This window comes from Pseudophryne corroboree, unplaced genomic scaffold (genome assembly GCF_028390025.1).
Source record: "Pseudophryne corroboree isolate aPseCor3 unplaced genomic scaffold, aPseCor3.hap2 scaffold_584, whole genome shotgun sequence".
Taxonomy (NCBI): Eukaryota; Metazoa; Chordata; class Amphibia; order Anura; family Myobatrachidae; genus Pseudophryne; species Pseudophryne corroboree.
In genome coordinates, this window is record NW_026970183.1 from 354,470 (window position 1) to 375,951 (window position 21,482).

Sequence of the window (21,482 nt, forward strand, 5' to 3'; positions counted from 1 at the left end):
TGCTCAGTATCAGTGGTTACTTATTGCTGCTCAGTAATACTAGTAGTGTGTCTCTCCTGCTCAGTGTCAGTTCTCAGTAGTATCCTCATCAGTGCTCAGTATCACTGCTCATTGTCTTGTGCTGCATTGTGGTGCTCAGCATACTACAGTACATTACTAATAGTCCAGTGCTGCATCTTGCTGCTCAGTGTCAGTTCTAGTATCCTCATCAGTGCTCACTATCACTGTTCATTGCATTTTGGTTTTCTGTATACTACAGTAACATAGTAATATAGTAACATATAGTAACATAGTTTTTGAGGTTGAATAGAGGCAAATTGCCCATCGTGTTCAACCTGTTTTAAGTTGTGATGATTCTACATACTTGCTGAATAATGTTTTATGACTAGTTAGCTACTATAACTCATGTTACCCCCGGATTAACCATGTTGATATTTTAAGTATTATAACCTTGGATAGCTTTTTCATTCAGAAATGTATCCATTCCTTTTTTAAATCCAATTACAGAGTCCACCATTACCACCTTCCCTGGCAGGGAATTCCACATCCTGATTGCCCTAACAGTGAAGATCATAGTATCTCACCTGGCAGGTAAGTAGGAGTTGGGCTAGAGCTGTGGAGGATTGCTGCTCGGGCACCCCCTGTCAAGTGAAGGAGATCCAACTGAGGCAGCACAAGGGAACTCTCGAAAGAAGAACAAGGCTAGAGGAAGATCTGAGACAAAGAAATCTGACTTTTACCAGAGCTGACCAGAGGAAAGCACAAACACAGTCCCCCACTACCACAAATAATGCAGTCGAGTTTCCCACATTTGGGGAAATCACAGGGGTCAGCATACCCAGAATGCAATGAATGAACCTCACCCTGGGAGAACAATCTTCATGACCATGGTATCTCCTATGCAAAATAAGTATGATTTGGGATAGGGCTGGGGAGGGCCGCTGCTCAGGCACATCTCTGTCAAGTAAAGGAGATTCAACTGAGGCAGCACAAGGGAACTCTCATCTGGGGACAACAACTGCAGGGAGAACACATATTTTCAGATGAAAATCTTGGTCATGCTCTGGTTTCTCTTCAGAACGAACAAATCTTTCGCCTTTTACTAAAGATTTCCGTGGAGAGGAGCAAAACTGAGTTTTACCTCAATTTTTGCATGCCCCATCTTTTTGGGGTTTCTTTTATCGGTTTAAAGATAGAATGAGTGTGCTTTAATGAAAGCTCATTTGCATAGAAATGACAGTAAATGTTTGTTTCTTTTCAAACAGAACTTTCTTGACCATGCTACTTGCTTGAAAGATCTGGGAGCACATGGAATACAGTACAAACCATGCTTATAGCAAGGAGAAGCCAGGTGAGAAATCTGCTTTCTTTCAAATTGGGCGCTCACTTTGATCTGAATGAGGACTGCTGGCATGGCACTCAGGCGACAGGTGGAATCTTGGTCATGCTCTGGTTTCTCTTCAGAACTAACAAATATTTCGCCTTTTATTAAAGATTTCCGTGGAGAGGAGCAAAACTGAGTTTTATCTCAATTTTTGCATGCCCCATATTATTGGGGTTTCTTTTATCAGTTTAAAGACAGAACGAGTGTGCTTTCTTGTTAGCTTTAATGTAAGTTTATTTGTATAACAATGACAGTAAATGTCTGTTTCTTTTCAAGCAGAACTTTCTTGACCATACTAATTGCTTGAAAGATCTGGGAGCACATGGAAAAGAGTACAAACCATGCTTATAGCAAGGGGAAGCCTGGTGAGAAATCTGCTTTCTTTCTTTCAAATTGGGTGCTCACTTTGAGCTGAATGAGGACTGCTGGCATCAGGGCCGGCTCTAGGCATGTTCGAATAGAGCGGCCGCGCAGGGCGCCACCCTTATGGGCGCCACGCGCTGGCGCCGCCATATTCGATGCTGGAGCCGGCCCTGTGTGTGTGCTGCTGCAGCATTTGGCGGTCGCGCTGTGTATGCGCGCTGCGCGGCGCCGGTATCTAACGTCAGACGCCGGCGCCGCGCATAGCCCGCCTGCACAAGTGGCCGCCCACCCGCCCGCCAGCCCGGACCCAGGCTCAGGCTCACTCGCCCGGCCTCCCGCCCGCCCGCCAGCGCTCCCACACAGGCGGACAGCAGTACTCCTCCCCAGCGCCGCAGGTATTTTTTTTTTGGGGGGGGGGGAGATCCGCACTGTGGGGGCATTTCTGGCACACAGGGGGCATTTTTGGTTATGTGGGGGCATTTCTGGCACTGTGGGGGCATTTCTGGCTCTGTGGGGGGCATTTCTGGCACTGTGGGGGCATTTCTGGCACTGTGGGGGCATTGCATATCTGGCTCTGTGGGGGCATATTTGGCACTGTGGGGACATATCAGGCACTGTGGGGACATTTCTGGCACTGTGGGGGCATTTCTGGCACTGTGTGGGCATTTCTGGCACTGTGGGGGCATTTCTGGCACTGTGGGGGCATTTATCTGGCTCTGTGGGGGCATTTATCTGGCTCTGTGGGGGCATTTATCTGGCTCTGTGGGGGCATTTATCTGGCACTGTGGGGGCATTTCTGGCACTGTGGGGGCATTTCTGGCACTGTGGGGACATATCAGGCACTGTGGGGGCATATCTGGCACTGTGGGGGGCATATCTGGCACTGTGGGGGCATATCTGGCACTGTGGGGGCATTTCTGGCACTGTGGGGGCATTTCTGGCACTGTGGGGGCATTTATCTGGCTCTGTGGGGGCATTTATCTGGCACTGTGGGGGCATTTATCTGGCACTGGGGGCATTTATCTGGCACTGTGGGGGCATTTCTGGCACCGTGGGGGCATATCTGGCACTGTGGGGGCATATCTGGCACTGTGGGGACATATCTGGCACTGTGGGGGCATTTATCTGGCTCTGTGGGGGCATTTATGTATCAGGCACCGTGGGGGCATTTATGTATCAGGCACCGTGGGGGCATTTATGTATCATGCACCGTGGGGGCATTTATGTATCATGCACCGTGGGGGCATATATGTATCAGGCACCGTGGGGACATTTATGTATCTGGCACCGTGGGGGCATTTATGTATCTGGCACCGTGGGGGCATTTATGTATCTGGCACCGTGGGGGCATTTATGTATCAGGCACCGTGGGGGCATTTATGTATCTGGCACCGTGGGGGCATTTATGTATCTGGCACCGTGGGGGCATTTATGTATCTGGCACCGTGGGGGCATTTCTTGCACTGTGGGGGCATTTCTTGCACTGTGGGGACATTTCTTGCACTGTGGGGGCATATCTTGCACTGTGAGGGCATTAATGTATGTGGCACTGTGGGGGCATATCTGCGCTGTGGGGGCATTTATCCATCTGGAACTGTGTGGCCATTTATGTAGCTGGCACTGCTGGGGGGCATGTCACGTGTAGCTGGCACTGCTGGGGGGCATGTCATGTGTAGCTGGCACTGCTGGGGGGCATATCATGTAGTGTTCCCGCTAGGCGTCTGTGGCTGGGCAGTGTGTCTCAGTGCTCTACCTGGCGCAATGTGTCTAACGTGCTCTTATAGGAGGTTCTACCTGGTGCAATGTGTATTAGCTGCACTACTGTGTGGTGTAATGTGAATTGCCACTATAATGTGGCTACGCACCTTCCCCACGAAGTAACTCCCCTAAATTTTTGCTGCGCGCCTTCGGCGCGCACTGTCCATGCTTTAGCGTGTGGAAATGGGAACAACAAGCATTACAGTATGTACATCATTTTGCCCACCTAACTTAAAAATGTGCCCTCCCTGTGATCAGCAACCTGCCCTAAAAAGTGAACACTAGCACGTGTAGCTGGCACTGCTGGAGGGCATGTCATGTGTAGCTGGCACTGCTGGGGGACGAGACCACGCCCACTTTTTCAAGAGGCCACACCCACTTTTCCAAGGGCGCGCGCGCCTTCGGCGCGCGCATGGGGGGGGGGCACTTTTACATTTTCTCGCTCAGGGTGCTAGTAGGCCTGGAGCCGGCCCTGGCTGGCATGGCACTCAGGCGACAGGTGGAATCTTGGTCATGCTCTGGTTTCTCTTCAGAACGAACAAATCTTTCGCCTTTTACTAAAGATTTCCATGGAGAGGAGCAAAACTGAGTTTTATCTCAAATTTTGCATGCCCCATCTTATTGGGGTTTTATTTTATCGGTTTAAAGATAGAACGAGTGTGCTTTAATGTAAGCTCATTTGCATAGAAATGACAGTAAATGTTTGTTTCTTTTCAAACAGAACTTTCTTGACTATACTAATTGCTTGAAAGATCTGGGAACACATGGAAAAAAATACAAACCATGTTTATAGCTAGGGGAAGCCTGGTGAGAAATCTGCTTTCTTTCTTTCAAATTGGGTGCTCACTTTGAGCTGAATAAGAACTGCTGGCATGGCACTCAGGCGACAGGTGGAATCTTGGTCATGCTCTGGTTTCTCTTCAGAACGAACAAATCTTTCGCCTTTTACTAAAGATTTCCGTGGAGAGGAGCAAAACTGAGTTTTATCTCATTTTTTCCTTGCCCCATCTTATTGGGGTTTTATTTTATCTGTTTAAAGATAGAACGAGTGTGCTTTAATGTAAGCTCATTTGCATAGAAATTACAGTAAATGTTTGTTTCTTTTCAAACAGAACTTTCTTGACCACACTAATTGCTTGAAAGATCTGGGAGCACATGGAAAAGAGTACAAACCATGTTTATAGCAAGGGTAAGCCTGGTGAGAAATCTGCTTTCTTTCATTCAAATTGGGTGCTCACTTTCAGCTGAATGAGAACTGCTGGCATGGCACTCAGGCGACAGGTGGAATCTTGGTCATGCTCTGGATTCTCTTCAGAACTAACAAATATTTCGCCTTTTATTAAAGATTTCCGTGGAGAGGAGCAAAACTGAGTTTTATCTCAATTTTTGCATGCCCCATATCATACCTCCCAACTGTCCCGATTTTCGCGGGACAGTCCCGTTTTTTGGGGACTGTCCCGCTGTCCCACCTGCGGGCCGCAGTGTCCCGCGGTGGGGAGGACAGTTGGGAGGCTCTGTCTGTCGCTGCCCTGCTTAGCAGAGCAGCGGTGAATAGACGCTGTGCGCATGCGCACAGCGTCTATTCACTGAAGTCAGAGGGAGAGGTGGCATGCCAGCGGCTCACAGAGCGCTGGGCATGCCCCCTCAGTGCCGAAAACGGGGGCGTGACTCGCGATCGCGGGTCCTCCCGCGAAGTCACACCCCCTTTTACTTAGGCCACGCTGCAATTGTTCATGCCGTTGGCTTGTGTTCTGTTGAATGCCACGTTCTGCGGCATGCTTAAGGTGTGAGCTGGTAAGATGCTCACCTTAGTTTAACAATAAATCCTTTCCTCGAAATGTCCGTCTCCCTGGGCACAGTTCCTATAACTGGAGTCTGGAGGAGGGGCATAGAGGGAGGAGCCAGTTCACACCCTTTGATAGTCTTAAAGTGCCCATGTCTCTTGCGGATCCCGTCTATACCCCATGGTTCTTAATGTGACCCCAGCATCCTCTACGGACTAAGAGAAAAGGATGCCCTTGCGCACTATCCTGACTTCTCCTCCCGTCTGCTTACTTTGTGCCTTCCAACGCACAATGCGAACTACAGGTGGTGCTGCAGGGCCCACACCCTTTTACTTGCCTTACAGAACAGCTCTGGAGCTGTTACAGTGCCCAGCTGCTGCAAGAAATCAGCTTGAATGCTTCAGGGGATGGGGCATGGCCAACATGAGCCCCACACCAAAGGAGGGTGGGGGTGTTTAATGAGAACTAGGGGTCATCCAAGCACTGCAAAAGGCCGCCATGCCCTGCACGCCCCTTTTCTCTTTTCATATGCAGATGAGGGTTCCAGCCAACTTTGGCCCACTGCTTGGATAACATCACTGTATGCAAATCCGTCTGCTGCAGACCTTCCCCCAGGAATGCTTGTACTAGATGTTGCATATGGTTTGATATTTGATGGTGCTTCAGTATTAGGCAGCCTTCCGCCCTCCCATGTTCATCTGAAAAGATGTGGTCTCCCTGCAGTTGTTGTCCCCAGACGAGAGTTCCCTTGTGCTTCCTCAGTTGAATCTCCTTAACTTGACGGGGGAGGGGCTGCCAGAGCAGACACCCTCCCCAGCCCTATCCCAACTCATACTTATTTTGCATATGAGATTTCTTGATCATGAAGATTGTTCTCACAGGGTGAGGTTCATCCATTATATTTTAAAATAGGAAGGTACAAATTACATATTTGAATTGCATTTATGTGCTGGATTCAAATGTCCCCCCCCCCCCTTCCATTCTCAATTGTGCCCGTCAGCAGCTATTCTAAGGTTGCTGCCAATGGGTGTGACACATTAATTTCTTCTGTGGGGTACACTGGACTCCACAAGGATTCACATTGGGGTGTAGAGTAGGATCTTGATCTGAGGCACCAACCGGCTCAAAGCTTTTGACTGTTCCCAAGATGCTCAGTGCATTCTCCTCTATAACCCCGCTTCCATGAACAGGGAGCTCAGTTTGTAGTTGGTGCCTTCAGTAGCAGGCCACTTAACAGGGGCCTGCCTCAGGCAGCCTATTCTTAGCTATAAATTTTGACAAGAAAAGAAGAACTTGTTTTATGAGAATCTACAAGGGCTGCAGCAGGCTAGGTCTAATAGACATCTTTACTGCAGCTTCATCACTCCCAGCGACGCTGTATACTCCCGTGCCCTGGTTGCTGGGTCACTGCAGCGGAGGCTCCGGTTTCATCCTAAGGTCAGTCACACACACACCACCCTTCCGGATCACGAGGCCGCTGTTGAAGGGGAGCGTGGCCGTAGGGGGTGGACCGTGTGCGCACTGGCGTGGACACTGATTACTGGGCAGCCGCTCCACTAGCCACCAGGTACAGTTAAGGAGCACAGGTCTGGGGGTTTTTCTCCTATATTAACCCAATTTTGTACTGCCCGCAGCGCATTGTGATAGGTAATAGGGCCTGATTCAGGTTGGATTGCAATCACAATAAGCGATCCAACTGCAAAAATTGCTAAGAGCATACGCATGTGCCTGCATTTTCTGCGGCACCCCGCAGAGAATGCGATCGCCTCTGCCTGTCAATCGGGGCGGGGGGGGGGGGGATAGGTGGGTCAGCAACACTCCATTTCCAAGTGAGGGATGGAGCGGTGCGGGTGCAAGGCTTCAAAATGGGGTCTGCAATGGAGGAGACACAGGGGGCGTGGTCACAGCGGCTGTATGACATCACATTCAGCCGCTGTGATCACAAAAATGGTGGCGGCTTCCTGCGCGCACATACAGTCTGCACCAGCAGGAGGCTACACCATTTTTTATGATCACGCTGAACTGCAGTGCGACTGCAATTACAGCATGGTCAAGAAGGGAGGCGTCATGCTGGGTGGCCATGCCTTTTCACTGTGCAGGAGCCAGCACCGCTCACACACTAGTCCCCGGGTGCAGTCCCCAACCCCCGGGACACCCGGAGCAACAAAATGTAGATTCAGGCCACCAGGCCACGTCCCTACCTATGAAACCATGCCTCCTTTTTACCATTGCGCTGCTTATCTGCGCGCACTGCATTACAATCTCCCTCGCCACCTCTCTGGGTGTCACCAGTAATAGTGACACCTCTGCCATGCTTGTAGCAGCTGGTCCTAAGATCTACGCCTCAAGCCCTGAGTGTTTGCCCTTGTGACTTGTTGATCATCATAGCGAAGCAGATGCTTACAGAAAACTGCAGGGGCTTAGATTGAAAATAAAAAAATTGATGGGTATAAGGTAGAGAGGAGCGGGTTCGGTTCTCCGAGAACCGAATTCCCCACGAACTCCACGTGGTTTACACTGGTCCGAGGCAGGCTCGGTTGTTCCCGCCTGACTCGGAAAACCTGAACAAGGGAAAATGTCATCATCCCGCTGTCGGATTCTCGCGAGATTCGGATTCCATATAAAGAGCTGCGCGTTGCCGCCATTTTTACTCGTGCATTGAAGAGAGAGCGGAATGGACGTGGCTATGTTCTCTCAGTGGAAATCTCAATAGCAGTGCTCAGTATCAGTGGTTACTTATTGCTGCTCAGTAATACTAGTAGTGTGTCTCTCCTGCTCAGTGTCAGTTCTCAGTAGTATCCTCATCAGTGCTCAGATCACTGCTCATTGTCTTGTGCTGCATTGTGGTGCTCAGCATACTACAGTACATTACTAATAGTCCAGTGCTGCATCTTGCTGCTCAGTGTCAGTTCTAGTATCCTCATCAGTGCTCACTATCACTGTTCATTGCATTTTGGTTTTCTGTATACTACAGTAACATAGTAATATAGTAACATATAGTAACATAGTTTTTGAGGTTGAATAGAGGCAAATTGCCCATCGTGTTCAACCTGTTTTAAGTTGTGATGATTCTACATACTTGCTGAATAATGTTTTATGACTAGTTAGCTACTATAACTCATGTTACCCCCGGATTAACCATGTTGATATTTTAAGTATTATAACCTTGGATAGCTTTTTCATTCAGAAATGTATCCATTCCTTTTTTAAATCCAATTACAGAGTCCGCCATTACCACCTTCCCTGGCAGGGAATTCCACATCCTGATTGCCCTAACAGTGAAGATCATAGTATCTCACCTGGCAGGTAAGTAGGAGTTGGGCTAGAGCTGTGGAGGATTGCTGCTCGGGCACCCCCTGTCAAGTGAAGGAGATCCAACTGAGGCAGCACAAGGGAACTCTCGAAAGAAGAACAAGGCTAGAGGAAGATCTGAGACAAAGAAATCTGACTTTTACCAGAGCTGACCAGAGGAAAGCACAAACACAGTCCCCCACTACCACAAATAATGCAGTCGAGTTTCCCACATTTGGGGAAATCACAGGGGTCAGCATACCCAGAATGCAATGAATGAACCTCACCCTGGGAGAACAATCTTCATGACCATGGTATCTCCTATGCAAAATAAGTATGATTTGGGATAGGGCTGGGGAGGGCCGCTGCTCAGGCACATCTCTGTCAAGTAAAGGAGATTCAACTGAGGCAGCACAAGGGAACTCTCATCTGGGGACAACAACTGCAGGGAGAACACATATTTTCAGATGAAAATCTTGGTCATGCTCTGGTTTCTCTTCAGAACGAACAAATCTTTCGCCTTTTACTAAAGATTTCCGTGGAGAGGAGCAAAACTGAGTTTTACCTCAATTTTTGCATGCCCCATCTTTTTGGGGTTTCTTTTATCGGTTTAAAGATAGAATGAGTGTGCTTTAATGAAAGCTCATTTGCATAGAAATTACAGTAAATGTTTGTTTCTTTTCAAACAGAACTTTCTTGACCATGCTACTTACTTGAAAGATCTGGGAGCACATGGAATACAGTACAAACCATGCTTATAGCAAGGAGAAGCCAGGTGAGAAATCTGCTTTCTTTCAAATTGGGCGCTCACTTTGATCTGAATGAGGACTGCTGGCATGGCACTCAGGCGACAGGTGGAATCTTGGTCATGCTCTGGTTTCTCTTCAGAATGAACAAATCTTTCGCCTTTTATTAAAGATTATCCGTGGAGAGGAGCAAAACTGAGTTTTATCTCAATTTTTGCATGCCCCATATTATTGGGGTTTCTTTTATCAGTTTAAAGACAGAACGAGTGAGCTTTCTTGTTGGCTTTAATGTAAGTTTATTTGTATAACAATGACAGTAAATGTCTGTTTCTTTTCAAGCAGAACTTTCTTGACCATACTAATTGCTTGAAAGATCTGGGAGCACATGGAAAAGAGTACAAACCATGCTTATAGCAAGGGGAAGCCTGGTGAGAAATCTGCTTTCTTTCTTTCATATTGGGTGCTCACTTTGAGCTGAATGAGGACTGCTGGCATGGCACTCAGGCGACAGGTGGAATCTTGGTCATGCTCTGGTTTCTCTTCAGAACGAACAAATCTTTCGCCTTTTACTAAAGATTTCCGTGGAGAGGAGCAAAACTGAGTTTTATCTAAATTTTTGCATGCCCCATATTATTGGGGTTTCTTTTATCTGTTTAAAGACAGAACGAGTGTGCTTTCTTGTTAGCTTTAATGTAAGTTGCCATAGATGCAGTGAAACACGCGTGTAGGGCACGGCGTGTCCTCGTGTATTTGACTCATGTGAAATGTTATAAAACAAAAATATATGATTATGATGTTAGCTGTTAGTCTCCACTAATAGGGAATAGAAGCTGAGCTATAAGAAAGGAATACACTAGATATGATGTCACTTAGCAATTACAATGTCTAAAGTGCATACAGATAGCTACTAATAACTCTTGATAAGAAAGTATATCAGTGTGGGTATATTTATATGATGGGATATTGGGACTAGTGAATATATATCACTCCTGCTGTCCAGATTGGCAATAACCAGACAATTATGATAAGAGTAGAGATGTCACATGGGCTGCTATAGATATTAATTTAATGCTGTATGTGTCATTTGTTACAAATGGATACATTTTCTATGAGTCAGCCTAGCAGCTGCATGTTCTAACAGAACACTATCCTCACACAGAATCTGCTAACCTTGAGATAACTAAATGACAGTGTGTAACAGTCTCTTTACTATAAGACTGTTACAAAGTAATATATATATTTGAAGTCAGTCTAGCAGCTGTGTGTTCCAGCAGTTTATAAGACAAAGAAAATCTCCTATTGTGGAATCTAGACACATGGGACTGCTGGCCTGTGTCATACTATTTCTATGTAATACCAGTAACATGTATATAACTGTTACATAATTGTTACAAATGGATAAATCTTTGAGTCAGCCTAGCAGCTGCATGTCCTAACAGGACACCATAAATCCTTTACAGTGTAACAAATTGATTGGTAACACTTAAAGGCTGGAGAGCAGTTATATGCCTTACTAGCATACTCAATATACCACATTATTACACCAGTTACCACGATTATTGACAGCGCATTTGATATATTATATTACCCTCACACTGAGTCTGTTTACCTTTAGATAACTAAGTGACCGAATATGTAACAGTTTCTCTATCATAAGACTGTTACAAAGTGAGATAGATATATTTGGAAGTCAGTCAAACAGCTGTGTGTTTCAGCGGTTTATAAGAAAATTCCTCATTGTGGAATCTGGACCACTAAGGGTTATTATATATATAGCACATGGAATTGCCACATCTCCCTATATGATAATTTCATTACACTGTAACATAATAAGAATTAACTCTTTAACAGTGTAAATAGAGAGTAATGAATCTCTGACACATGGAATATATTATTTCTTAGATGAATTGGATAAACCATTATGACAGACACTTTGCTTCCTAATAAGAATTGAGGTGGCTATACCTCTAAGGAAAGCATTATTGCCTACGCCTAGATCAGATTAAATAAGATCTGGCTGAATATATGAAGGAAGGTTGCTATTTATATGAGAATTGGAATTGCTATATTCCTTAAGGCAACCCCACCGATTGATATATGTTGTCAATTAAGTATATCTGAACGGCTATATCTGGACCAGATTTAATAAGATCTGGCTGATTATATGAAGGAGGGCTGCTATTTATATTGGAATTGCCATATTCCTTAAGGCAACCGCACCTGTTGGTATATCTCGCCAATTAACTATATCTAAACAGCTAAATTAAAGCTATTCATCATTTTTTTAGTTTGGATATTAATAAATATGATCTTTCCATGATGCATAGAGATTTCCCTATCAAGTGATTCCTTATCCGATATAGAAAGCTATCCCCCTATGGTATTGAATTTAGGAATATAGTCTTAGGGGACACAGAGAAATAAGTGATCCCCATCTACCTAAGCACCCCACAAATTGGAGGTTAGCTTACCGGTTATACTCAATCACCCCCACAAATTCGCCAATGGGGATGGCTTCCCGGGAGGTAACCCCTATTGAGTGAAGGGAGTATATAGGATACGACCCAGTGGTACCTGACGACATAGATACTAACAGCTATTTAATAACATTACGCTAGAAAGTGATTATTAGCAACATATATATCTATATAAACAACCCCGCCAGGGTTGTGCCTTCAAAAATAATCACACACGGACACGCTTTTTAAACCTTTTTTTCACATCTCTTTATTCTTCTTATGCACATGTATGTTAGTTCTGTGATTTTAACCTTTATGTTTCACTGCAGTTTGGGATAATAATATTAATATTTATCCAATTTTAATACATACTTAATAAAGGTTATATTTTATGATTCATTCATTCTGTCCAGTGCGTCAACAGTGCAGATTTCTTCTTGTTTTTTCTCCCAAATTCTATAACAATGACAGTAAATGTTGTTACTTTTCAAACAGAACTTTCTTGACCATGCTACTTGCTTGAAAGATCTGGGAGCACATGGAAAACAGTACAAACCATGCAGTATCACAAGATCCTTTATTTGATCTTTCATGAAGATAGAGCAGAATTGAGGACACGTCAACAATTTCTGCCGAAGGTGGTTCATCTTTCCACATGGTGCCTTTGGCCACTGACACCTTCGTTGAGTCAAAGTCTCTGGCTGTGGTCAGAACTTTGAAAATTTATGTCACCAGAACGGTTCAGATTAGGAAAACAGAGGCTCTGTTTGTCCTGTATGCTCCCAACAGGATTGGGTGTCCTGCTTCCATGTAGACCATTATGCGCTGGATCTGTGGTAAGATTCAGCATGCTCATTCCACGGCAGGATTGCCGTTACTGAAATAGGTGAAGACCCATTCTACTAGAAAGGTGGGTTCATCCTGGGCAGCTGGTCGGGGAGTCTCGGCATTGCAATTTTGCCGAGCAGCTATTTAGTAAACACTTTTGCTAAGTTTTACAAGTTTGATACCTTGGCTGATGATAACCTCAAGTTGGGTCATTCGGTGCTGCAGAGTCGTACGCACTCTCCCACCCGTTCAAGAGCTTTGGTATAACCCCATGGTTCTTAATGTGACCCCAGCATCCTCTAGGTCGTATGAGAAAATAGGATTTTAATACCTACCGGTAAATCCTTTTCTCTTAGTCCGTAGAGGATGCTGGGCACCCGTCCCAGTCCATACTGTGTCTGCAGTTATTACTTGTGGTTATACACATGTTGTGTTATGGTTCTGGTCAGCTTTTTGCTGCAATTGTTCATGCCGTTGGCTTGTGTTCTGTTGAATGCCACATTCTGCGGCATGCTTAAGGTGTGAGCTGGTAAGATGCTCACCTTAGTTTAACAATAAATCCTTTCCTCGAAATGTCCGTCTCCCTGGGCTCAGTTCCTATAACTGGAGTCTGGAGGAGGGGCATAGAGGGAGGAGCCAGTTCACACCCTTTGAAAGTCTTAAAGTGCCCATGTCTCTTGCGGATCCCGTCTATACCCCATGGTTCTTAATGTGACCCCAGCATCCTCTACGGACTAAGAGAAAAGGATGCCCTTGCGCACTATCCTGACTTCTCCTCCCGTCTGCTTACTTTGTGCCTTCCAACGCACAATGCGAACTACAGGTGGTGCTGCAGGGCCCACACCCTTTTACTTGCCTTACAGAACAGCTCTGGAGCTGTTACAGTGCCCAGCTGCTGCAAGAAATCAGCTTGAATGCTTCAGGGGATGGGGCATGGCCAACATGAGCCCCACACCAAAGGAGGGTGGGGGTGTTTAATGCGAACTAGGGGTCATCCAAGCACCGCAAAAGGCCGCCATGCCCTGCATGCCCCTTTTCTCTTTTCATATGCAGATGAGGGTTCCAGCCAACTTTGGTCCACTGCTTGGATGACATCACCGTATGCAAATCCGTCTTCTGCAGACCTTCCCCCTGGAATGCTTGTACTAGTTGTTGCATATGGTTTGATATTTGATGGTGCTTCAATATTAGGCAGCCTTCCACCCTCCCATGTTCATCTGAACAGATGTGGTCTCCCTGCAGTTGTTGTCCCCAGACGAGAGTTCCCTTGTGCGTCCTCAGTTGAATCTCCTTAACTTGACGGGGGAGGGGCTGCCCGAGCAGCCACCCTCCCCAGCCCTATCCCAACTCATACTTATTTTGCATATGAGATCTCTTGATCATGAAGATTGTTCTCACAGGGTGAGGTTCATCCATTATATTTTAAAATAGGAAGGTACAAATTACATATTTGAATTGCATCTATGTGCTGGATTCAAATGTCCCCCCCCCCTTCCTTTCTCAATTGTGCCCGTCAGCAGCTATTCTAAGGTTGCTGCCAATGGGTGTGACACATTAATTTCTTCTGTGGGGTACACTGGACTCCACAAGGATTCACATTGGGGTGTAGAGTAGGATCTTGATCTGAGGCACCAACCGGCTCAAAGCTTTTGACTGTTCCCAAGATGCTCAGTGCATTCTCCTCTATAACCCCGCTTCCATGAACAGGGAGCTCAGTTTGTAGTTGGTGCCTTCAGTAGCAGGCCTCTTAACAGGGGCCTGCCTCAAGCAGCCTATTCTTAGCTATTAATTTTGACAAGAAAAGAAGAACTTGTTTTATGAGAATCTACAAGGGCTGCAGCAGGCTAGGTCTAATAGACATCTTTACTGCAGCTTCATCACTCCCAGCGGCGCTGTATACTCCCGTGCCCTGGTTGCTGGGTCACTGCAGCGGAGGCTCCAGTTTCTTCCTAAGGTCAGTCACACACACACCGCCCTTCCGGATCACGAGGCCGCTGATGAAGGGGAGCGTGGCCGTAGGGGGTGGACCGTGTGCGCACTGGCGTGGACACTGATTACTGGGCAGCCGCTCCACTAGCCACCAGGTACAGTTAAGGAGCACAGGTCTGGGAGTTTTACTCCTATATTAACCCAATTTTGTACTGCCCGCAGCGCATTGTGATAGGTAATAGGGCCTGATTCAGGTTGGATTGCAATCACAATAAGCGATCCAACTGCAAAAATTGCTAAGAGCATACGCATGTGCCTACATTTTCTGCGGCACCCCGCAGAGAATGCGATCGCCTCTGCCTGTCAATCGGGGCGGGGGGGGGGGGAGAGGGGGGTCAGCAACACTCCATTTCCAAGTCAGGGATGGAGCGGTGCGGGGGCAAGGCTTCAAAATGGGGTCTGCAACGGAGGAGACACAGGGGGCGTGGTCACAGCGGCTGTATGACATCACATTCAGCCGCTGTGATCACAAAAATGGTGGCGGCTTCCTGCGCGCACATACAGTCTGCACCAGCAGGAGGCTACACCATTTTATATGATCACGCTGAACTGCAGTGCGACTGCAATTACAGCATGGTCAAGAATGGAGGCGTCATGCTCGGTGGCCATGCACTGTCACTGTGCAGGAGCCAGCACCGCACACACACTAGTCCCCGGGTGCAGCCCCCAACCCCCGGGACACCCGGAGCAACAAAATGTAGATTCAGGCCACCAGGCCACGTCCCTACCTATGAAACCATGCCTCCTTTTTACCATTGCACTGCTTATCTGCGCGCACTGCATTACAATCTCCCTCGCCACCTCTCTGGGTGTCACCAGTGATAGTGACACCTCTGCCATGCTTGTAGCAGCTGGTCCTAAGATCTACGCCTCAAGCCCTGAGTGTTTGCCCTTGTGACTTGTTGATCATCATAGCGAAGCAGATGCTTACAGAAAACTGCAGGGGCTTAGATTGAAAATAAAAAAATTGATGGGTATAAGGTAGAGAGGAGCGGGTTCGGTTCTCCGAGAACCGAATTCCCGACGAACTCCACGTGGTTTACACTGGTCCGAGGCAGGCTCGGTTGTTCCCGCCTGACTCGGAAAACCTGAACAAGGGAAAATGTCATCATCCCGCTGTCGGATTCTCGCGAGATTCGGATTCCATATAAAGAGCTGCGCGTTGCCGCCATTTTTACTCGTGCATTGAAGAGAGAGCGGAGAGGACGTGGCTATGTTCTCTCAGTGGAAATCTCAATATCAGTGCTCAGTATCAGTGGTTACTTATTGCTGCTCAGTAATACTAGTAGTGTGTCTCTCCTGCTCAGTGTCAGTTCTCAGTAGTATCCTCATCAGTGCTCAGTATCACTGCTCATTGTCTTGTGCTGCATTGTGGTGCTCAGCATACTACAGTACATTACTAATAGTCCAGTGCTGCATCTTGCTGCTCAGTGTCAGTTCTAGTATCCTCATCAGTGCTCACTATCACTGCTCATTACATTGTGGTGTTCTGTATACTACAGTAACATAGTAATATAGTAACATATAGTAACATAGTTTTTGAGGTTGAATAGAGGCAAATTGCCCATCGTGTTCAACCTGTTTTAAGTTGTGATGATTCTACATACTTGCTGAATAATGTTTTATGACTAGTTAACTACTATAACTCATGTTACCCCCGGAATAACCATGTTGATATTTTAAGTATTATAACCTTGGATAGCTTTTTCATTCAGAAATGTATCCATTCCTTTTTTAAATCCAATTACAGAGTCCGCCATTACCACCTTCCCTGGCAGGGAATTCCACATCCTGATTGCCCTAACAGTGAAGATCATAGTATCTCACCTGGCAAGTAAGTAGGAGTTGGGCTAGAGCTGTGGAGGATTGCTGCTCGGGCACCCCCTGTCAAGTGAAGGAGATCCAACTGAGGCAGCACAAGGGAACTCTCGAAAGAAGAACAAGGCTAGAGGAAGATCTGAGACAAAGAAATCTGACTTTTACCAGAGCTGACCAGAGGAAAGCACAAACACAGTCCCCCACTACCACAAATAATGCAGTCGAGTTTCCCACATTTGGGGAAATCACAGGGGTCAGCATACCCAGAGTGCAATGAATGAACCTCACCCTGGGAGAACAATCTTCATGACCATGGTATCTCCTATGCAAAATAAGTATGATTTGGGATAGGGCTGGGGAGGGCCGCTGCTCAGGCACATCTCTGTCAAGTAAAGGAGATTCAACTGAGGCAACACAAGGGAACTCTCATCTGGGGACAACAACTGCAGGGAGAACACATATTTTCAGATGAACATGGGAGGGCAGAAGGCTGCCTAATACTGAAGCACCCCCAAACAACAAACCAAATGCAACTACTAGTGCAAGCATTCCTGGGGGAAGGCCTGCAGCAGATGGATTTGCATATGGTGATGTCATCCAAGCAGTGGGTCAAAGTTGGCTTCAACCCTCGTCTGCATATGAAAATAAAAATGGGGTGTGCAGGGCATGGCGGCCTTTTGCGGCGCTTGGATGACCCCTAGTTCGCATTAAACACCTCCACCTTCCTTCGGTGTGGGGCTCATGTTGGCTATGCCCCAGCCCCTGAAGCATTCAAGCTGATTTCTTGCAGCAGCTGGGCACTGTAACAGCTCCAGAGCTGCTCTGTAAAGCAAGTAAAAGGGTGTGGGCCCTGCAGCACTACCTGTAGTTTGCATTGTGCTTTGGAAGGCACAAAGTAAGCAGATGGGAGAAGTCAGGATAGTGCACAAGGGCATAGAAGGGAGCGGCTCAAGAAAAGAGAAGTGGAAACAGACAGCAAACTAGGCTGGAGAGAGACCTGAGACAAAGAGATCTGAATTATACGAGAGCCGACCAGAGGAAACACAAATTATGTAATCAAGTGTCCCACATTTGGGGAAATCGTAGGAGCAGCACACCCAGAGTGCATTGGGTGAGCCTTGCCCTGGGAGAAGCACCTTCCTGATCATAGTATCTCACCTGGCAGGTAAGTAGGAGTTGGGCTAGAGCTGGGGAGGGTCGCTGTTCGGGCACCCCCCTGTCAAGTGAAGGAGCTCCAACTGAGGCAGCACAAGGAAACTCTCGAAAAAAGAACAAGGCTAGAGGAAGATCTGAGACAAAGAAATCTGACTTTTACCAGAGCTGACCAGAGGAAAGCACAAACACAGTCCCCCACTACCACAAATAATGCAGTCGAGTTTCCCACATTTGGGGAAATCACAGGGGTCAGCATACCCAGAATGCAATGAATGAACCTCACCCTGGGAGAACAATCTTCATGACAATGGTATCTCCTATGCAAAATAAGTATGATTTGGGATAGGGCTGGGGAGGGCCGCTGCTCAGGCACATCTCTGTCAAGTAAAGGAGATTCAACTGAGGCAGCACAAGGGAACTCTCATCTGGGGACAACAACTGCAGGGAGAACACATATTTTCAGATGAACATGGGAGAGCAGAAGGCTGCCTAATACTGAAGCACCCCCAAACAACAAACCAAATGCAACAACTAGTACAAGCATTCCTGGGAAAAGGTCTGCAGAAGACGGATTTGCATACGGTGATGTCATCCAAGCAGTGGGCCAAAGTTGGCTGGAACCCTCATCTGCATATGAAAAGAGAAAAGGGGTATGCAGGGCATGGCGGCCTTTTGCGGCGCTTGGATGACCCTTAGTTCGCATTAAACACCTCCACCCTCCGTCGGTGTGGGGCTCATGTTGGCTATGCCCCAGCCCCTGAAGCATTCAAGCTGATTTCTTGCAGCAGCTGGGCACTGTAACAGCTCCAGAGCTGCTCTGAAAGGCAAGTAAAAGGGTGTGGGCCCTGCAGCACTACCTGTAGTATGCATTGTGCGTTGGAAGGCACAAAGTAAGCAGACAGGAGAAGTCAGGAGAGTGCACAAGGGCATAGAAGGCAGCGGCTCAAGAAAAGAGAAGTGGAAACAGACAGCAAACTAGGCTGGAGAGAGACCTGAGACAAAGAGATCTGAATTATACGAGAGCCGACCAGGGGAAACACAAATTATGCAGTCAAGTTTCCCACATTTGGGGAAATCGCAGGAGCAGCACACCCAGAGTGCAATGGGTGAGCCTTGCCCTGGGAGAAGCACCTTCATGATCATAGTATCTCACCTGGCAGGTATGTAGGAGTTGGGCTAGAGCTGGGGAGGGTCGCTGCTTGGGTACCTGAAGGGTTAAATATACTCTGTCATTGTGCATTGTGTAAATATTGTTTCTTTTTCTTTTGCCTTGGATTTAGCTTGCATTGCATAAAATGAATATAGCTCCACCCATAGTTTGTTGGGAACTGTGTGAAATCACCACCCCTAGATGAAGTACTAGGCTGTATCCTACATCCCCCCATGTAGCCTGTTTTACCCCTCCTATGCAGTAAAGTTAAACCAATAAAGTATTTACTTTTGCCTACCCCTCCCTGGACATTCCAATCCCTCCCTAGACAATGATGCCTTATATACCATTGTTATGAACAATAAACGCAGAGTGATTCTTAACTACATGGTGTCGTGTATTATCTGTAACGTTAAGGATTGCTCTCACTGACGTCAGTGGCCACCAAATCGAGGGGTACAAGAAGAGGCTGATTTTCCTTTCAAAGTGGGGGCTCAGTCCTGGATTCAGTTGATCGCCCCCGAACCGGTAAGATAGAGAATTCATTGTCTGTCTTTTCCGTAAGGGATTGCGTTCAAACACTGAATTTGAACTCGCTCCGTGTTCCGGGAACACGTGACAAGGTAATATTTAAGTCCGGGACTTAATATTACGTAGTTTTATGTAAGGCATAAAACAGGTATCAGGGATACCATATAATCTTTAATGTCTGGGACTTAAAGATACGTCTGAGAAAAGCGCAATTCTCCAAAGACGTTAGTATCTGGGATACTTAAAAAAAAAAAAAAAATAGACCTGGGGTCTATACGTAACGTAGAAAATACCCCGATTTGATCGCCTATATATTCTTGTATGTTTGTAGTGTGATAAGTTCTTATGTTTGGTCCAGACGGCTGGTAAGTTTTCGTCTGCCAGATATCTTTACTCAAAACACTTTTCTTGCTTCCTGTTTAAAACGCTGTATTTTTTCTGACATCTTGTACGAAGGTAAGCGTACCCGTCAAAAGATTTCATGTTCTCATTATACAGATAATATTGTGATATTGTCAATGACTAATTAACTGGTGTTAACTAATGCATGCATAGAAAGTTTTTGTAAATTGCATTTTTTTTTGTTGTGAAATTGCATAGAAAGTCTTTTTGTTGTGAAATTGTATAGAAGGTTTTTTTTAAACTGCATTTTTGTTGTGATATTGCATAGACAGTTGTTGTAAATTGTTGTGGAAATTGCGTAGAAAGCTGGTGTAGATTGTATTCTTTACTATGGGAGGGGGTCAGAGTAAAACAGTCATTTATCCTCCACCTTTACCAGGGGAGACATGTAAGGAATATGTTGCCCGTAACTCCACCACAGATTATTATTTAGTTAACCCTTGGGTGGATAACTTAGCAGGATGGACAGAGAAAGTTGGCAGCCCCAGTCCATTCCCCCGTGACGGTATTAATTATCCCTTTTATATGGACATGGTCAAAGGTCTTTGTCTGGAAGACAAGGAAGCCTGGCCATGGTATGATCATGACCCACAATGGGACATGACATATATGCGTGCTGGAGGAGAGCAATGGCTCACGATAGCACCTCATTGGTATGACAAGAATATCAAGCAGAAACAGCGTAGAATAAAATCTGTAACTTCCAGACTGCATAAAGCTGAGGAATTTAGAAGCAACAAGTTTCTGAAAAATTCTTCTCCCCCGCCTTACACTCCCCTAAATCCCTCCTTAAAAGACACAGATCTTTTAGCTGCAATTGCTTTGTCACGAATGCCAATGCAAGGAGGAGGGGGAGGAGGAGGAGGGGAAGGAGGCTCAGGAGGCTCTGAAGGAGAAATAGCCCCCCCTGACAGTACCCTCCACATAGACGTAACCACCCCCGCCCCTAGTGCCCCTACTCCTAACAGACAAACCGCCTCCCGCCGCAACGCTGACTTAACTATTGCTACTGACAACCCTCTCACCCCCTCCACAACGCGATCCGGCACTGGTTTCCTCGGTGTCGCCACCCACCTGCCCTTCATGACAGTAGGGGATCAGTTGTTAAAGAAACCCATTGAAATAGAGGATTTAGACAGAATTGTTAAGAACTGTCCCAAACCCACTGTTGCACCTGACGGCTGCATAGCTTACTTGAAAAAGGCTTGCACAGGACGCAGCTATACTCAAGAAGATATGAAGCTGATCATAGATGGGGTTATAGACCATTACAACGGGTGGGATTGGAAAAAGATTCCCACCATAAACACTCCTACCATCCTTAACGATGCCGTTCGCTACCCTCTCAATACTGGGGACGGTGTAACGGAGATGTGGAAGGAAATTGAGACCCATATGAAAGAGATTTTTAAAACCCGGGCTTCTCTTCCTATTGCCGTAGCATGTAAACAAAAGCCCACTGAAACTGTCACTGAGTTTTGGAAGAGGTTTAAAAAGTGTTGGTCTGAAGATGCAGGTCTTACTCTTGTAGATACAGACCATTTACTAATTTCTACCTTTGTAAATAACTTGTTGCCATCTGTTATGGTCCCTGTTAAGCAAGGTGTTTCTTCCTGGACCTCTGATAATATTAAGGAATTTGAAAAGCACTTATATGAAAAGGAAGCTGCAGGATGCTTTGATGTTAAAAAACCCTTGCAGAATGCCCCAACTCATAATTACCAAAATCAGAGAGGTCGGGGAGATAGACGCCAGCAGCACTCCACTGGCCCACCCCGTAATCCAGCCCGATATCAAAACCCGCAAGCCAGGCCACCCCACCCC

At 46.4% G+C, this 21,482-nt stretch overlaps 14 non-coding genes across 14 annotated transcripts; 8 read left to right on the forward strand and 6 right to left on the reverse strand.

The window, feature by feature from the left end:
• Nucleotides 1-750: 750 nt before the first annotated feature.
• Nucleotides 751-914, reverse strand: LOC135034543 (U1 spliceosomal RNA). The gene has a single exon (XR_010229718.1). It is a non-coding gene; the product is annotated as a U1 spliceosomal RNA (small nuclear RNA).
• A 144-nt stretch (nt 915-1,058) lies between these two features.
• LOC135034562 (U5 spliceosomal RNA) lies at nt 1,059-1,174 on the forward strand. Its single transcript, XR_010229725.1, has one exon. It is a non-coding gene; the product is annotated as a U5 spliceosomal RNA (small nuclear RNA).
• Nucleotides 1,175-1,444: 270 nt separating this feature from the next.
• LOC135034586 (U5 spliceosomal RNA) lies at nt 1,445-1,560 on the forward strand. The gene has a single exon (XR_010229748.1). It is a non-coding gene; the product is annotated as a U5 spliceosomal RNA (small nuclear RNA).
• Nucleotides 1,561-4,018: 2,458 nt separating this feature from the next.
• LOC135034580 (U5 spliceosomal RNA) lies at nt 4,019-4,134 on the forward strand. Its single transcript, XR_010229742.1, has one exon. It is a non-coding gene; the product is annotated as a U5 spliceosomal RNA (small nuclear RNA).
• A 275-nt stretch (nt 4,135-4,409) lies between these two features.
• On the forward strand, nt 4,410-4,525 carry LOC135034576 (U5 spliceosomal RNA). Its single transcript, XR_010229739.1, has one exon. It is a non-coding gene; the product is annotated as a U5 spliceosomal RNA (small nuclear RNA).
• Nucleotides 4,526-4,800: 275 nt separating this feature from the next.
• Nucleotides 4,801-4,913, forward strand: LOC135034591 (U5 spliceosomal RNA). Its single transcript, XR_010229753.1, has one exon. It is a non-coding gene; the product is annotated as a U5 spliceosomal RNA (small nuclear RNA).
• A 3,841-nt stretch (nt 4,914-8,754) lies between these two features.
• On the reverse strand, nt 8,755-8,918 carry LOC135034555 (U1 spliceosomal RNA). The gene has a single exon (XR_010229722.1). It is a non-coding gene; the product is annotated as a U1 spliceosomal RNA (small nuclear RNA).
• Nucleotides 8,919-9,062: 144 nt separating this feature from the next.
• On the forward strand, nt 9,063-9,178 carry LOC135034563 (U5 spliceosomal RNA). The gene has a single exon (XR_010229726.1). It is a non-coding gene; the product is annotated as a U5 spliceosomal RNA (small nuclear RNA).
• Nucleotides 9,179-9,448: 270 nt separating this feature from the next.
• Nucleotides 9,449-9,565, forward strand: LOC135034588 (U5 spliceosomal RNA). Its single transcript, XR_010229750.1, has one exon. It is a non-coding gene; the product is annotated as a U5 spliceosomal RNA (small nuclear RNA).
• A 286-nt stretch (nt 9,566-9,851) lies between these two features.
• LOC135034565 (U5 spliceosomal RNA) lies at nt 9,852-9,967 on the forward strand. The gene has a single exon (XR_010229728.1). It is a non-coding gene; the product is annotated as a U5 spliceosomal RNA (small nuclear RNA).
• Nucleotides 9,968-16,595: 6,628 nt separating this feature from the next.
• LOC135034595 (U1 spliceosomal RNA) lies at nt 16,596-16,759 on the reverse strand. Its single transcript, XR_010229756.1, has one exon. It is a non-coding gene; the product is annotated as a U1 spliceosomal RNA (small nuclear RNA).
• Nucleotides 16,760-17,430: 671 nt separating this feature from the next.
• LOC135034552 (U1 spliceosomal RNA) lies at nt 17,431-17,593 on the reverse strand. Its single transcript, XR_010229721.1, has one exon. It is a non-coding gene; the product is annotated as a U1 spliceosomal RNA (small nuclear RNA).
• A 152-nt stretch (nt 17,594-17,745) lies between these two features.
• Nucleotides 17,746-17,909, reverse strand: LOC135034603 (U1 spliceosomal RNA). Its single transcript, XR_010229764.1, has one exon. It is a non-coding gene; the product is annotated as a U1 spliceosomal RNA (small nuclear RNA).
• Nucleotides 17,910-18,580: 671 nt separating this feature from the next.
• On the reverse strand, nt 18,581-18,743 carry LOC135034526 (U1 spliceosomal RNA). The gene has a single exon (XR_010229704.1). It is a non-coding gene; the product is annotated as a U1 spliceosomal RNA (small nuclear RNA).
• Between the last annotated feature and the right edge of the window lie 2,739 nt (nt 18,744-21,482).